This window comes from Pipistrellus kuhlii, unplaced genomic scaffold, assembly GCF_014108245.1.
Source record: "Pipistrellus kuhlii isolate mPipKuh1 unplaced genomic scaffold, mPipKuh1.p scaffold_m20_p_9, whole genome shotgun sequence".
NCBI classification, from domain to species: domain Eukaryota; kingdom Metazoa; phylum Chordata; class Mammalia; order Chiroptera; family Vespertilionidae; genus Pipistrellus; species Pipistrellus kuhlii.
The window spans coordinates 23784300-23800033 of NW_023425595.1; positions in this window are offsets into that span (position 1 = coordinate 23784300).

The window sequence follows — 15734 nt, forward strand, 5'->3', positions numbered from 1 at the left end:
CTCTCATTGATGTTTCTAATTCTCTATTCCTCTCTCTTCTTCTCTGTAAAAAATCAATAAAACATATATTTTTTTAAATGTTCAGACCCTTTGACCTAGTAAATTTCATTCATTATAATTTAGCCTGAGGAGACAATTCAAAAGAAGGGAAGATCCCTGTGTATGAGGATCTTTATTGTTGCATTCTCTAAAATAGCAAAAGTTGAAAACAACCTAGGTGTTCAAAAGGGAAAGTGAAAACAGTGCAGTAAATTGCAGTATTTTAACTGGATGAAATATTCTATAATTCTCACAATAATAATAATTATAAAGAATGTGAGACAGTGTAAAGAGTTGATCAAAACACAATTTAGTAAAACAAAATGTCCAATTATATAGATGCTTTGATTATAGCTATGTAAAATATGCCAGTATGTAGATGTGAACTACAGGGAGGGGAAAAAAAAAAAAAAAAAAGATTGTTTTCTCCTCAATCCCTTCTAAACAGACCCCATGTGGTGAGGCTCCTGCCGACATTTTCAGGTTTTAACCTCTGCCATTCCCCACTGAATTTACCAAGTTCTAAAAACACTTGCTCTCTGCTCTGGATATTAAGTACATCCTTCCCTTTGCAATTTCTGTTCCTTCCATGTGGATTGTATGAGCCCTACATCTTTCTGTGTAACCTCATCTTTTCTTGTGGTTTTAATTATCACAATTAACATGAATGTGGGATAAGCAGTGACTGGTTAATTTGGGATTAGAAACAACACATAAGAAATCCTGACTGAAAAGGAAGAAAAATTATAGAAAAGATGATGAGAGGAAAGTGCTGAAAGAAAATCTTGATTGTGGAGAAACTTGAGCATTTTTATGTCTTTGGGGAGGGAGCCAGGAAGAGGAAAAGCTGAGATATGGAGGACTGATTAACTAAAGCAAATTCCTTAACCACCTTTTATTTTATTTATTTATTTATTTATTTATTTATTTATTTATTTATTTCAGAGAGGAAGGGAGAGGGAGAGATAGGATAGAAACATCAATGACGAGGGAGAATTATTGATCAGAGAATCATTGATTGGCTGCCTCCTGCACATCCCACACTGGGGATGGAGCCCGTAACAGGGATATATACCCTGACCAGGAATGGGACAGTCACCTCCTGAGCCACACTGGTAGGGCTTAAGCACCTTTTAAATGCAAATTCCATTTAAAGAGATAAAATATGTAACTCCTAAGGATTCTGGTTCCCACTTAGCTTCCTTCTTTTCTATCACTGTGAACTTCTATGCTAGATGGCAAATATCTCCTTTCCATCTGTGTGTAAACTATGAGTTCAAAGAGCCCAGAGGAGAGTCTTAATCATGCTTGGTTCTCAATGCTGAATACAAAACAAAGGTTCCACAAGGAATGAATACCTTTATCTTCTGACTTTCTTTTCCTAAGTGTGTCCTGGAGTAGCATGAATCCCCTCAATAAATGGGTAAGAAGGAGTAGTGAAAACAAGAGGGAACAATGACTCTCTCAAAGAGCAGTAAGTGCTAAAAAAAAGAGCTTCCCCCCCCCTCCCCAAAAAAAAGTAATGTATGGGGGACTCAGGGGAAGCAGAGCACAGATTGGGTCAGAAGCAGAGAGAGGTGCTCTCAGAATATTAGTGTCACAGCAACAGATGAGAAGACAAGTTAGAGGTCTAGAGAGCAAGAGTGACACGCACCTGGTCACTTAGACTATTAGTGGCAGAGACAAGCCACAGAAGCACATTTTTCTGAGACCAAGGTTTGTCTTAGCTGAATTTCAGCTAGACTCTCCTCTGTCCTGAGGATGCTGGCTTGCTATTACTGTTCTGTCTGAAATTACTGGGTTTTCTGTTCTAATACCTGCCCCGTAAAAAGGGATGCTGCAATTGCTGGAGAAGATGGAATGCAGAAAAGAGAAGATGCCATTATTGTCACAACTATAACTCTGATGACCAAGCTACAAACCAGACCAATTTAATCAGAATCTGGAGGAGGTAATGAAACCCAGGTATCAGCATTGTGTAAGGGTCCCAGGAGATTCCAATGAGCACACAAGGTTGAGAACCAATGGATTAGAAGCTTCTGAAGGGTTGTCATGAGGGCCACCCAGATATCTCTTGCTCTGCTGCTCCCTCCTTATCTCCATCACATGCCTCCAGGTACCTCAAGGCTGTACTAGGGCTACTGCTGAAGCTGCAGTCAGGCTGCATCCCTTAGATTAAACAATCCTGGCCATCTCGGGATCACCCAGCTGCCCTGGGATTGGCCAGCCACGGAAGGGCAGAAGCCACCCTTGCTTCTGGTTCTAGTTGAATAATTTACTATAAACAGATCCTTAGCAAAATGGACCTGAGCAGGGGCTGTCTCTAATGAGATACAAGAGAGAAATAAGCTGTCCAAATGAGCGGTTGTCACAGCAGCAGCTGAATGCTTAACGCTTCGTGTCCTGCTTATAAACTAACCACTCCTGGGGGGTGGGGGAGGGAATGTGTGCAGCCAAGAGCCCTGCAGAAACAAGACTGCAGAGTTCAGGGTGGGATTTCCAATTAGGAAGGACTCCAGTGAAGGTGATGGAAGGGTTCTCTCTCACTTCCTACATCCTTTTTCTCCCCGTCTCCCCGACTCATACCCCTGGTCTCCCCAAAGAGCCTTATGCCTACTAGGTTTAAGAGAGAAGTTCTCACGGTTCCAAACTTGCTCAGGCCTCAGGTCTCATCCATCAATATATGGGAGGATCTGAGATTAAGATGCCTGGTATCAACTGGCACCGGTGCCTTCCTGGGATCTAGGACTCTGAGAAAAGGAGTCATCCACCAGGGAACATTTTCCATGTCCCTACACTATTTAATCCAGAGGGATGCTGTACAGGGTTATCTTGCCTATTTATCCATTATTAATTCACTAGTTTAATAAATATTTCTTTTCACCATAAGCAAGCTGAGCCATGTTTCTTCTACAACCTGTGTATAGCCCAGTAGCAGAGATAAATGTGTGCATGTGACAGGACATTCGATGTAGCTGCAGTTCCGATGCCACAGAAATAGCACCATCCTCTTGCCAATATGCTCAAGTATAGGTCCCGGATTCGATTCCGGTCAGAGGCGTGTACCTTGGTTGTGGGAACATCACCAGTAGGGGGTGTGTAAGAGGCAGCTGATGGATGATTCTCATCAATGTTTCTAACTCTCTATCCCTCTCTCTTCCTCTCTGTAAAAAAAATCAATAAAAAAAATGTATTTTTTTAAATCCTTATTTTTAAATAAATAAATAAATAAATAAATAAATAAATAAATAACTCCCCATCCCCTCCTCCCTACAGCCTCTGGTAATTCTATAATACTGTACTTTCTCTCTCTCTGAGTTCGCCTATTCTAGCTACATACCTCATAAAAGTAGCATCACCCAATATTTGTCCTCTTGTGTTGGCTTATTTCACTTAGCATGAAACCCTCAAGATTTATCAGTGTTGTAGCTGGTGAATAGATTTCATTTCTTTTTAAAGCTGAATCATATTCCACTGTGTGTACATGCCACATTTTGTTTATCCTCTCCTGTTCTCATATAATTACTGTATTTCCTTTGTGGATTTTTATTTTTATTTCTTTCTTTCTTTTTTTTTAACAATAGTGTATTGTGTCAGGTTTTCTAGGAAGCTGATTCTGACTGGAGATTTGTATGCAGGAAGTGGACTGGGGAGTGCTTCTAGATCAATACCAGTTTGGGTGTGTAGGAAGGGAGCTGGGCAGAGAGAAAAGTTGAACTGCAGCTGAAACCGGTTTGGCTCAGTGGATAGAGTGTCGGCCTGCGGACTGAAAGGTCCCAGGTTCGATTCCGGTCAAGGGCATGTACCTTGGTTGTGGGCACATCCCTAGTAGGGGGTGTGCAAGAGGCAGCTGATCGGTGTGTTTCTCTCTCATCGATGTTTCTAACTCTCTATCCCTCTCTCTTCCTCTCTGTAAAAAATCAATAAAATATATATATATATTTTTTTAAAGTTGAACTGCAGAAAAGTTCATCCCCCAGACATTCTAAAGCTTGGGCAAAACTTCAGATGTGTACCTCCTTCAGTCAAGGTGCCTGAGCCCCTATCCACCCTGAAATACTGTGGCTTTGATGGCATACAATCTGTGCAATTCCACAGGGCCCTCATACTTAGAACAACCCATGTCATGGTTTAATTATATGCTGTCACTGTCACTTGTCACCTGGCCCTTTGTTAATTTATTAACAAAAACCTCTGCATTTTCATTTTTCATTGGGCCATACAAATTACGGAGCCAGTCCTGTCCTCAGCCACATATTCTGACATTAGTTATTCCCAGAGTAAAACCCAAACCTTGACTAAGACAACTCAGTGTGGCTGAAAGGCATTCTCAGAAAGTGACTCATCTCGGAGCCACCCACACTGCAGGAAGTTAGAATACAGCAAGCCTCAGTATGGATGGCGAGATTTGGATGGTACAAGACAATATCCACTGCAATCAGCTTCGAACATATAACAATTTTAAATAGCTGTAAGTTAACCATACGTGTACACGTTTGTTGTCTCCATTGTACCTATCATATCATACAATAGATTACACATCCATAAACAATAGAATATCAATTTCAAATCACTATGGTCATTATTGTGTAGTATTTCTTAAATTTTTTGTGTTTTATTTTTATGTTTATTATGTTTCTTGCTCATTTAATAGGCAAAATAGTACTTCAGAGTTTTTTAGTCAATGATTTGCTAAGAAAAATAAAAACATACAGAATAGTTGAAAGAAGTGTATAACTAATACACTTGTATCCATTACCTAGACTTTATCATTAACATTTCACTGTTTGCTTTAACATATATTTTGATATCCATTTCTATCTAATCATCAATACATATTATTTTTAGTGTATCTCAAAGTACATTGTATTCAACAGCACATTTCACCCCAAACACTTTAGTAGCCCTATCAGAGTTCAATATTTATTTTTTATTTTTTTATTTAAAAAAATTTTTTTTAATTTATTTATTGAATTTATTGGGGTGACATTGGTTAATAAAATTATATAGGTTTCAGGTATGCAATTCTATAATACAGCATCTGAATGTTGTATTGTGTGTTTACCACCCCAAGTACTTCTATCATCATTTATCACTTTACCTTCTTCTACCTCCCTCTACCTTCTTTGATCCTTAGGCCAATGCTTTAACCACTGGCTAGGGATAGGTAAAATTTAAATACAGTGAAATATGTAAATCTTAAGTGTAGCATTTGATGAGTTTTGGCAAACAGATACAGATATGAGACCTAGCCCTCTCTCAAGATACAGAACATTGCCCTAGTAGCTGGTTTAGCTCAGTGGATAGATCCTGGGCCTGCAGAACAAAGGATCCTGGGTTCGATGCCAGTCAAGTCAAGTACCTCAGTTGCAGACTCCTCCCCGATTGGGGCCCTGGTCAGTGCACCCGCAGGAGGCAACTAATTGTACTGTTTCTCTCTGCCTTTCCTTCTTTCTTCCACACTCTCTAAAATATGAATGGAAAAATAACCTTCAGTGAGGATCAACAAGAAGCAAGCAAACAAAAGATACTGAACATTACCATTATGCCAAAAGGCTGCATCATGCCTCTTTTCATTAAGCTCTGCCCCCAAACCTGCCCTTCTCCCAGATGTAACCACTGTTTTCATTGTTTTAAATCATAGTTTACTTGAGCCTATTCCAGAACTTCATGCCAATGAAATCATATAGTATGTACTCTTTGGGCTCGGGATTCTTTCATGTCTCTTGTTTTACATAATAGTAGGTTTTCTTTTTTACTGCTGAGCTATATTCCACTGCAAGAAGGCACTACAGGTATTTATTGATTCTCCTGTTGATGGATCCCTAAGCTGTATCTGGTTTTTGTCTTTTTGGAATAAAGCTGCTATGAATTTCAGGTGTGTGTGTGTGTGTGTGTGTGTGTGTGTGTGTGTGTGTGTGATATTTTTTAGAGGCCCAGTGCACAAAATTTGTGCATGGAGGTGAGAGGGGGGTTTGTCCCTAAGCCCAGCCTGCACCCTCTCCAATCTGGGACCCCTCAAGAGATTCTGACTGCCTACCCGGATCAGGCCTAAACGGGCAGTCAGACATCCCTATCACAATTCAGGACTGCTGGCTCCCAACTGCTTGCCTACCTGCCTGCCTGATTGCCCCTAAAAGCTTCTGCCTGCCAGACTGATCACCCCCTAACCACTACCCTGTCAGCCTGATTGATGCCTAATGGCTCCCCTGCCATTTTGATTGCCCCTAACTGCCCTCCCCTGCAGGCCTGGTTGCCCCTAACTATTATATCTTCCCCTGCAGGCCTGATCATTCCTAACTGCTCTCCCCTGCTAGCCTGGTTACCCACAACTGCCCTTCCCTGCAGGGCTGGGTCCCCCCTAACTACCCTCCCTCCTCTGCTGACCTGATTGCTTACAATTGCCCTCCCCTGCTGGCTATCTTGTGGCAGTCATCTTTGTCCATATGGGGATGGCCATCTTTGACCACATGGGGGCGGCCATATTATGTGTTGGAGTGATGTTCAATTTGCATATTATTCTTTTATTAGAATATATATATATATTGATTTCAGAGAGAGGAACAGAGAGATAGAAACATCAATGACAAGAGAGAATCATTGATTGGCTGCCTCCTGCACACCCCACACTAGGGATCTAGCCCAAAACCTAGGCATGTGCCCAGACCAGGAATCAATGGTTCATAGGTCGATTCTCCTTGTTCATAGGTTGATGCTCAACCATTAAGTCACACCAGCAGGCTCAATATCCTAACCATAAGACTCAATAAGTTTGCAACATGTTCTCAAAACAATAACCTGTGACCTGCCACTCAGCAATCTTAGGGAAACTGCCTTGCCATAATGTCTCTGTCCTTCCTCATAGAAAAAAAAAAAAAAAAAAGAAGAGAAAACAATCATGAGGCAATGATTTACAGATTTGCTTTGCCTAAAGCCGTGGTTGGCAATCTGTGGCTCTTTGGCTCCTTGAGTGTGGCTCTTCCACAAAATACTACAGTCTGGGTGAGTCTATTTTGAAGCAGTGGCATTAGAAGAAATTTAAGTTTAAAAAATTTGGCTCTCAAAATAAGTTTCAATTATTGTACTGTTGATATTTGGTTCTGTTGACTAATGAGTTTGCTGACCACTGGCCTAAAGGAACCAAGACCAGATGTATGTGATCATTCAGTAGCATTTCCAAGTCTGCACATTGAAATCTTATCAAGAAACTAGAAACCATAGAAATTTACCCTAACTCTTCCTCCCATTCTCCTTTCCAAGTTAAAAATTGCTAACTTAGTCCAATGAGCATGATGGCTTTGAGGCATTTTCTCATCATCTCAGTTGGTGCCTTCTCAATCAGTAAGTTTCTTTGCTCCAAACTCTGACACTCAGATTTTGTTTTGCCTTTTGTGAAGCATCTGGCACATGAACCAGAGTTTGGTAACACTGAGTGTCTTACAATTCAACTCAATTCTGACTCTATCTACCTGGAGGTAGCATTAGATAACACACAACACTGGCCCCCCTACCCTTCAAATGCCAATAGCAAGCCCAGGTTGGAGATCGGAGGTTTCCACTGTTGTAGGTGATGGGAACAGCACTGCGTGTTAGACCTGTGGGGTCAGACCCCACATGGGTTCAGCAACCTTGGTACCTTGAGTTCTGACTAGGAAAGAATTCAAGCCAGGACCCAAACTATCTAATATAAGAGAACATTTATTTGGTAAATCACAGAGTAATTCCTAGAAGAAATGGACTTAGCAAACAACTTATAGGGGAAAAGGAAGGGCCGTTGGAGATTGGCAATGTGCCTGGTGTGTATGTGTGTGGGGGGGTGCTCCTGGGAGAGAGCATGCTGAGTCCTCTGTCCTGAGGATCTTAAGGGTGGAGATTTTAGGGGAGGTCCTAGGGGAAGATCTTAATAGAATATTCAGCAGCTTTCCAGGTATGTCCTTTCAGGGACTAGGTCTCCACTGATTGATTGGTCAGGGCCAGGGCCGGGGGTCATGATGCTCTTCTGGGCTTGGAGCTGAAATACAATGGAGGCCTAAATGTTATATCTGAGGAGGAAAGGTGGCAGGCCGTGGCAAGGTCCCATGGCCAGTGAAATGCTAGGGGAGGAAAGACCACCCTGGGGGCAAGGTCCCATCTTCCATTTGTCCTTTGCTGGGCACCTGGGGCTTTCCCCCCTGATGACCTTCTGTACTTAGCCCATCGTCCTCAAGTCTGCTCTTATCTGCCTACCACACCATAAGCTCCTGGAGTTCAATCAATTTGCTAGAGCCACTCACAGAACCCAGAGAAACATTTTACTTTCTAGATCATTGGTTTATGGTAAAAGGATATGACTCAGGAACAGCCATGTGGAAGAGAAGTGTCGATGTAAAATAAACATCCAAACCTGTAGAGAATTTTAAGTTTATTTGCGCTAAATTGACAACGCATGTGGGGAGCAAGCTCTCAAGTGCTCTGGGGAGTTAACAGATCTGCAGGTTCTGGTATGGATTTGAAAACAAGGGAACATATCGGAAGATTACCTGTAGGGGAAAGCAAGGTAGGGATTGAATTACAGAAGTTACCAAGATTATGTGCTCTCTTGAGGGAGGTTATTTAGATGGTGAGTTAACCTAGATGTACAGAAACAATGGACAGAGCTTGCTTAAGGCAAAGTTAAACCTAAAAAGTTATATGCCTGGGGCATAACTATGACCTGCCCGATTAGAAATTTGTGCTCAAATCACTCTGAGTTGCTTTCCATAAAAGTCTTTTTTTTTTTTTCCAAGCACAGATACATAGGGCAAGGTAAGGGGAAAGGGTGCAGAGCTTTCCTGCCATGCCCTCTTCAGGTGCACCAGTCTCCCACAGATCCCCGTATTCACTGTCAATGTAAGAAATATTAAAACCTGTAAAGAATTCTCCTGAGATTATTTGAGTTAAACTGTCGACAACTGTCGGGGGAATAAAATCTCAAAGTATTGAGTTAATGTTTCAGAGAATGGCAGTTTTGCACAATCAAAAGAGAAGACTTAAGTGGGTTACCAGAAATTCATTGGTGATAGGCTAGGGAAGTGGGAGAAAGCAAGGGGAGGGGGGTGGGGTAGGGTGGGGCGGGAACTTCCAGGATTAGATAAAAAGTAAAATGAAGTATTTTACACTTGGGTGGGTGGGTACAGGACAGTTAATAGTCAACAATTAATAGAGATAAAAATACCAATGATAGCCGAAACCGATTTGGCTCAGCGGTAGAGCATCGGTCTGTGGACTGAAAGGTTCCGGTTTCGATTCCAATCAAGGGCATGTACATTGGTCGCGGGCACATCCCCGGTGGGGGTGTGCAAGAGGCAGCTGGTCAATGTTTCTCTCTCATCGACGTTTCTAGCTCTCTATTTCTCTCCCTTCCTCTCTGTAAAAAAATCAATAAAATATATATTTTTTAAAAATACCAATGATAGAATTTGAAAAGTCTGCTCTGGTGAATTGTTTGTGTCCCGAGGGGTCTAGAAAAGGGAAGTTATGCTGACCTTCCAAAGGTTTATTATTTTAGATGCAAAAGACAGTTAAGCTAAAGATTGACTTGTGTCAGGGTGGATTCATGGCTACTACCTGCCATAAATTGTTTTTAATTAAAATCATTTTTAAAAATTAAAATTGTTTTCATTTCAAACCATCCTTTGTGGTTACTTGAGATCTCTGAATTTGGAAGGCCACCATGCCACCCTCCCTGAGCTTGTCAGGTTAGCATGTGGCCCCTTTTTGTCCACATCACCAACTCTGAGTGAAGGCCTCTCCCGTTTTCTTTCCCATTTTCTTTTTGTTTGATTTTAGAACTCTTAAGTTTTATTTATTTTTAAAAAATATATATTTTATTGATTTTTTACAGAGAGGAAGGGAGAGGGATAGAGAGTTAGAAACATCGATGAGAATCATCAATCAGCTGCCTCTTGCACACCTCCTACTGGGGATTTGTCCACAACCAAAGTACATGTCCTTGACCAGAATGGAACCTGGGACCTTTCAGTCCACAGGCCAATGCTCTATCCACTGAGCCAAACCAGTTTCGGCCCTCTTAAGTTTTATGAAGGCTTTCTTACATAGTCATTATTAAATTATTGGCCATTGAACTCAACCTCCAGTCCCTTCCCTTTCCCAAGAGAAGGGTGAGTGGGGCTGAAAGTTTCAATCCTCCAATCACTGGTTGTCTCCACTGGCAACCAGGCCCCATCACCCAGGTGTATTCAAAAGTCATCTCATTAACCTAACAAGAGACACTTTTATTGCTCTCAATACTTAGAATAGTCCAAGGATTTCAGTTGCTCTTGCAGAAAGGGGACAAAGACCAAAAATAAATTTCTCATTAGGATCCCAATATTATACAGCCCAAATGCATTTTTCTAAGTTTTCATTTCACCTGTGTGAATGTAAACGGGCCATATACTAAACCTGACAAGCTCAGGAGAGGCCTGCATGGCGGGCCTTACAAACTCAGAGACATAAAGAAACCACATAGGATGATCTGAAATTAAAACTTTCTATCATAGTTAAAAGCAAGTCATGGTGGATAGTAATGTCCTGGGCCAGTAACTTTCTTGACAAAGGTCAATCTTTACTTTAACTAAGCCAGTCTATTGTCTTTTTGTATCTACAATAACATACCTTTTGGAATTTTAGGATAAGTTCCCTTTTTCCAGACCCCTTAAGGCACAATCTCCCTTGAGGATAGGAGACTACAGAGGCCCTCATTATTATTGTTATTGTGTTAATTGTTAACATTAACCACCCTATACTTACCCATGTAAAAGAAGTATGTCTATTTGCTTTACATCTTATACAATTTTAGTGATTTCCCCACTTTGCTTTTCCCCACCTTCCTAATCTATCACCAATGAATTTCATGTTAACTCCTTACATTCCCCTTTGATTCTGATGTATAAAATAAGTGGTTAAACCTGTCTGTTTTCCAGAACATTTTCTCAATCCATTGAGATTTTGCTTACTGGTGATTGTCTGTTTGGCTCAAATAAACTCATAAAAATTCTTAGAGGTGTGTAGGTTTCTTAGGTCAACACCTGGGGAAATAGTTACTGAAAATTTATATTTCAGAGCTTAGGTTTGTTAACATAAGAAACATTCAAAGAATTTGTGTGAGTTTATTTAAGCCAAAGTATCCACAGTTGTGGGAGAGCAGAAGCTCAGTGCATTGAGAAAATGCTTCGGAGAATGGCCCTTTTTCACCGTTTTTTGCATTATAATCAAAGGAGGAGACCTAAGTGGGTTACATAAAATCCATTGGTGATATATTAGGGAGATGGGGGAGAGTAAATAGAATTGGATAAAAAATAAAAATGATAGACGTCTGTTTTGTTTGTTCATTGTTGTTTTTTTACATAGGTAGATACAGGATACTTAACAGTCAATAACTAATAAGATAACAAGAACAAAGAGGGAATCTGTGGTTCAGTCCAGTGCCCTGGCACATTTGTTGTGCCCAGAGGGTTCCAGAAAAAAAGAGAAGTGACAGTATCCTGACATTCCACAGGTATGTTATCTTAGATGCAAAAAGACAATAGGCTCAGTAAAGATGGAAGTTGATCTTTGGGAAGATACTAGCCTAGGACTTGATGATCCACTATAAACTGCTTTTTAATTAAAAGGTTTTAATATCAGACCATCCATGTGGTTACTGTAGATCTCTGCATTTGCAAGAATTGGTCAGGTTAGCATGTGGACCCTTTCTGTCCACAGGTTATAATACTGCTTTCGGGTCAACCCCTGTGTGAGCAAGACAATATTGTTTCAATTCTGGTCTTTCCTCTATTTTGGCAGGATTTAAGGTTTGTTCTAAACTGGAGTGTTCTAAACTGTACAAAGATGATGGTTTTCAATGGATAGCAAAAGCCTCTATCAAAGGCCCTATTGTGAGAAAAAGGGAAACTGGATAACCAGTGGGTCCGGGCTGCTGGTCACAACTTGAGCCAATTATGCAGAGAGGGCTGCATCATATAGGAGCATTTATTCCAATAATGCCAGCAGTATGGAAGAGCAGCAGGCCATCCAAAATATCTGCTCTCGCCAGGACCGGTTTGGCTCAGTGGATAGAGTATCGGCTTGGGGACTGAAAGGTCCCGGGTTCGATTCCGGTCAAGGGCATGTACGTTGGTTGCGGGTGCATCCCCAGTAGGGGGTGTGCAAGAGGCAGCTGTTTGATGATTCTCTCTCATTGATGTTTCTAACTTTCTATCCTTCTCTCTTCCTCTCTGTAAAAAAATCAATAAAATATATTAAAACAAAATATCTGCTCTCCCCCAGCTGTTTATAAGGGGTACGAGGATAACGATTACATGGAGAAGTGGACAAAAGGAATAAGAATCAGTATATAAAATAAAAATGGGCATTACAGGCAAGGGGAAGTAGACAGAAGGAATAATAATTGGTATAATGGTTACAGATTATAGGCAATGGGGGCTGTGGGTTTGTGTCCAGAACTCCATTGTTTCCTTTCAGAAATAAGGTTGTTCATCTCCCCATGATAACAGGCAGTTCTGGGACACTCCCAGTCCCCAAGCTGCATTTCCAGATTAGCTCCCAGGTCCTCGCATACAACTCTCAGCCAGGTTAGAATGTGTTTTCTTTAATCAGAACAAACTAATCATGGCTAACAGAGAATGATTAATATTTCTTTTTATTTATTTATTTATTTAATATTTTTTGTTGATTTCACAGAGGAAGGAAGAGGGGGAGAGAGAGAGAGAGAGAGAGAGAGAGAGAGAGAGAGAGAGAGAGAGAGAGAGAGAAATATCAATGATGAGAGAGAATCATTGATTGGCTGCCTCCTGTAAGACCCATACTGGGGATCAACCCTCAACCCGGGAATATGCCCTGGATCAGAATCGAACCTAGGACCCTTCAGTCCTCAGGTGGATGCTCTATCCACTGAGCCAAACTGGCTAAGTCAATATTTTTTTATAATAAGAGCTAGTTCCCAGTATTCTATTTCTGCCCCTAACAAAAGTGGTAGAAGGAAAATGAAATGATTGCTAGCCTGCTCTATATTAGAATATTATCAAAGAGAACTTTGCCACTTGTCCTGGAGAAGCAGATACATTCAGGTGGCAGGGTCCCCAAACTGGGAATTTTGCTTAGTAAATTGGTAATAATGTAATATAATGGCTAATTTTATGTGTCAATTTAACTGGGCCAACAAATGCCCAGATAGCTGGTAAAACATTATTTCTGAGTGTGTCATTGCCGATTGTCTCTAGAAGAGATGAGGATTTGAAATCCACAGACTAAGTAAACAACATCACCTCCAACAAGGTGAGCATCATCCAACTCTCTGGGGGTCTAAATAGAACAAAAGGCAGAGGAGAGGTGAGTTTGCACTCTTGCTTGAGCTGAGGCATCCATTTTCTCTTGCCCTCAGACATTGGCGCTCCTAATATTCTAGCCTTTGCACTCAGACTTAAACCAGTAAACAGGTCACCTCCATAATGGTGTGAGCTTGTTCCTATAATCTTCTCTTACATTTATTTATCAGTCTCCCTATAGATCTTATTGGCTCTGTTTCTCTGGAAAAAATGACCAACACAGGTAACATTCTGCATTTGGAAATTACTTCAAACACAGAATCCTATATTAAGATATTCATTATAATACTGCAGTATTTATATATATTGTATTTACCAAAGCAAACAAGGGGTAATTTTTAAAGTGTGACTATAAACCTAACTGTAAAGTTGTTCTAAAGATAGCAATTCTGCTGAAACTGGTTTGGCTCAGTGGATAGAGCATCGGCCTGCGGACTCAAGGGTCCCAGGTTCGATTCCGGTCAAAGGCATGTACCTTGGTTGTGGGCACATCCCCAGTAGGGGGTGTGGAGGAAGCGGCTGATCAATGTTTCTGACTTTTTATCTCTCTCCCTTCCTCTCTATAAAAAAAATCAATAAAACATATTTTTTTAAAAAGATATCAATTCATAGATGTGATTAGAAGCCCCCAAACAAACTTGATACAAAACATGAGATACACCCTGGCTGGTATGACTCAGTGGATAGAGTGTCAGCCTGTGGACTGAAAGGTCCTGGGTTCGATTCCGATCAAGGGCACATGCCCAGGTTGTGGGCTCAATCCCCAGGTGGAAGGTGGGGGCGGGGTGCAGCCAATCATGATTCTCTCTCATCATTGGTGTTTCTTTATCCCTCTCCCTTCCTCTCTGAAACCAATAAAAAATATATATATTTTAAAAATTAGATACTTGGGCCGAAACCAGTTTGACTCAGTAGATAGAGTGTCGGCCTGTGGACTGAAAGGTCCCGGGTTTGATTCCGGTCAAGGACATGTACATTGGTTGTGAGCACATCCCCAGTAAGGGGTGTGCAGGAGCCAGCTGATCAATGTTTCTAGCTCTCTATTCCCCTCCCTTCCTCTCTGTAAACAATCAATAAAATATATTTTAAAAATAAATAAATAAAAATTAGATACTTGGGTTTTTTGAATTGTTAAAGGTGAATCCTATCTAATAAAAGGGTAGTATGCAAATTGAGCATCACACACAAGATAGCTACCCCCATGTGTTCAAAGATGGAGGCCTTCAGGGGAGTGCAGTTAGGGGCAAACAGGCTGGCAGGCAGAAGCACTTAGGGCAGTGGTCAGCAAACCGCTGCTTGTTGCTCTGTTGACTAATGAGTTTGCCAACCACTCATTGGACTAGGCTAAATGTTACCATGTAGTTGGAAGCTGTGAGGATTAGGCAATTGTGGTATATTGTGTGCAAAGAGGTAAAGGGTAGTATATGTCAGTGGTTGGCAAACTCAGTCAATAGAGTGGCAAACTGCGGCTTGCGATCTGCATGTGGCTTGCGAGCCGCAGTTTGCCGACCACTGGGTTAGGGGCAATCAGGAAGGCAGGCAGGCAAGCAGTTGGGAAACAGCAGTCCTGGATTGTGAAAGGAATGTCCGACTGCACATTTAGGCCCGATCCTGAAAGGGCGTCAGACATCCCTCGAGGTATGTAGGCTGGGCTGAGGGACACCCCCTCCCCATGCACAAATTTCGTGCACCAGTCCTCTAGTTTAGTAATAATATTCTAAATTCATTTAAATATATGCACCAACATTTATACAATTGCACCAATTGTGAATGAAAAGGGGGATATGTAATAAATATGACAAGCTGGGATGAGGTGGGAGAGCACATGGCAGGCCTGACAGACTCAGAGATTGAAAGTAACCACATAAGATGGTCTGATTACAAATTCCTAAGAGGGCAGGTTATAGCCCATAGTCACATCCCAGGCCTATAGCTTCCTTTGTAAAGATCCATCTTTTTTCTTCTTTTTTCTTTTTCTTTTTAAAGAGAGAGACATCTATCTGTTGCCTCCAGTATTCATACTCCAACAGGTGATCAAACCCGTAACTCACATATGTGTCCTGACCAGGAATCAACACGTGACTTTCAGCATATGGTACTATGCTCCAACTAACTGATCCACACTTTCCAGGGCAGCAAAGATAGATCTTTACTTGTAAGTGAGCCCTGTCTGTTATGGAAGAATGCAAGGGAAGACAATCAGCCAGCACTCTCAGGGAGGAAAGTTTAACCTTTACTCCGAACATCTGTGGACCATCACTGGTAAGCTGGTTGTCCTCTCCTTCTGCGCTTGAAGGACATGACTAACTTTTCTCTTTCCTTCCTCCACCCATGGAGTTCTCGTTCGTT